We start from the raw sequence: 2,541 nt of genomic DNA on the forward strand, positions 1-2,541 counted from the left end.
GTCTCTAAACATCACCATCCTTCCAACTCCACCCTATTGGCCGTTAGTCTATCGCGCTTCCCTGTGTACCTTCTTAGTACAATTATCATTAGGTGTGATAACTTCATCTGTTTCTTTGCTTATTGTTTTATGTTTTCTACCAGCAACACGTGGTCTTCATTACAGAACCTGTCTTTTTAAGGTAGCTTATAAACATTGCAAATTACTCCTTGCTTTTCCATCCTAAGTTTGCAACTGACAAACCACTCCCACAAGTTCTTCTCTAATCACTTCTGTGAACTTAAGTGATGATCACTCTCGTTAGCAGGTGAAAACAGAAACCCTCAATTCTTGTCCTAAAGTATCCTGAACCCTGAACGATCAAATTCTTATCAAAGTTCAGCAGATGGAAACCCAGAAATAAATAGATTATGGGCAACTCAGTCTTTTGCCTAATTCAAAGCTGACCTTTCAAAAGAAGACACAGTCTTCTCATGAAACTTTGTTTTAATGGGTCTCAAAATCCTGTGACAGATTTTTGGTCAAGTTGTTTCCATTTTAAAAATGAATAACTTAAAATTGTCACAGAGAACAAATGGTCCCCAAAACATTTCTTTACTTCTGAAGGTTTTTAAATTGCCATTGTTGTCATTAACCAGTCTTTTACTATTAAAGGTAAATGGCCAATTGAGACCAACAGCTCTGAAACTGTTCTTCCACCACTGATTTGCTCAGGATGGCAGGTGTTATGGGTGAAGTTCATTTAGCCTTCTGAGCTTCCTGGGCAGCCTTGGTGACCTGGCCAGCTCCAGTAGCCTTCTTGTCCATTGCCTCAAAGAAACCCATACCAACTGTCTGTCTCACATCACAAACAGCAAAACAACCCAGAGGAGAATCACAGAAGCTCTCAACACACATGGGAGGGTAGCATCACTGGAGTTCAGAAATTTGGGGCCAGCTTCCAGCTTCTTGCCAGAACGGCAATCAATCTTCTCCTTCAGCTCAGCAAATGTGCAAGCAATGTGAGCTGTGACAATCCAGCACAGGTGCAGAGCCAGCACTGATTTGGCCCAGCTGGTTTGGGATAATCACCTGAGCACTGAAGCCTGCTGCTTCCACTGGTGGGCCATTTGGCTGTCATTAGCCACATAGCCAGGAAGAACATATTTTACAGACACGTTCTTGACATTGAAGTCCCCATTGTCCCCAGGAAAAGCTTCACTCACAGCTTCACGGTGCACTTCAACAGACTTTACTTCAGTTGTTACATTGACACAGTAAAGGTAAACATCATGGAAAGTTTGAGAACACCAGTCTCCACTCAGCCCATAGGGATAGTACCAATAACAGCAATTTCTGAATAGGCATACGTCAGGGCTTGTCAGTTGGATGAGTAGATGACAGGATGCAATCCAGAGCTCTAAGCAGCAGGGTTCCACTGGCATTGCCATCCTTACAGGTCATTTTCCACCCCTTAAACCAAGACCTGTTAACCTTTGGTGCCAGCATGGTGTCACCATTCCAACCAGGAATTGGCACAAATGCTACTATGTCAAGGTTGTAGGTGCGGTTTCCTTAATGTAGGTGCTGACTTCCTTAATGAGTTCCTCATATCTCTTCTGGCTATAGTGTGGCTCAGTGGAATCTATTTCATAAACACCAACAATAAGTGGTTTCACACCCAGTATGTAAGCCAGAAAGGCATGCTCACAGGTCTGCCCATTCTTGGAGATATCTGCTTCAAATTCACCACCAACAGCAGAAACAATGAGGCAGCACAGTTCAGTCTACGATGTGCATGTAATCATGTTTTTATAAAGTCTCTATGTCCTGGGACATCAACAATGGCCACATGATACCTGCTGGTCTTAAATTTCCACAGGGAGATATCAATGATGATACCACACTCACATTCAGCTTTTAGTTTATCCAAGACCCAGGCGTACTTAAGGACTCCTTTTCCATGTCAGCATCCTCCTTCTCAAAATTTTGGTGGTTCTTTTGTCATTCCAGCACATTTGTAGACCAGGTGGCCAGTGTGGTGGACTTGCCTGAGTCTACATGTCCAATGATAACAATGTCAATCTGAGTCTTGTCCTTTCCCATTTGGGCTTAAGTTATAGTGATGGATTTTATGACACTTGTGTTCTAGTAGGAAATCCATTGCAAAAAATAAATAAATAAAAATAAGAAAAAGAAAAAAGCTGCTTTTCTGCTTTTAAAACTAGCTAAAATGTATTGAAAATTTATACATTAGCAAAATTCTATACATTTGCACTGCTTAAACCTTTGATCTTTATTACAACACCATGATGTCGATGATAGAATTTTCTCCCATTTTTAGGCCAATTAACTGATAATTACTCCATTTGGTTTCTCATCAAGGTCACATAGCTAGTAAGTAGAAGAGCTAGGATTTGAACCCAAGAAGTCTTGTTCTAGAGCCTTTGCTCCTAATTCTTATCTCATATGGAATATTATATTATATTATATTTAGCTCTCCAAATTGAAAATAAAATAATTTTTTCAGGGATTTTTTGTACTTACATGTGGTCTCTCGTA

The 2,541-nt window shown here is 40.6% G+C and overlaps 1 pseudogene; it reads right to left on the bottom strand.

Moving 5' to 3' along the window:
* Window positions 1-839: 839 nt before the first annotated feature.
* On the bottom strand, window positions 840-2,085 carry LOC143658447 (elongation factor 1-alpha 1 pseudogene; annotated as a pseudogene).
* Between the last annotated feature and the right edge of the window lie 456 nt (window positions 2,086-2,541).

Source organism: Tamandua tetradactyla, chromosome 16 (assembly GCF_023851605.1).
Source record: "Tamandua tetradactyla isolate mTamTet1 chromosome 16, mTamTet1.pri, whole genome shotgun sequence".
Classification (NCBI taxonomy): Eukaryota; Metazoa; Chordata; class Mammalia; order Pilosa; family Myrmecophagidae; genus Tamandua; species Tamandua tetradactyla.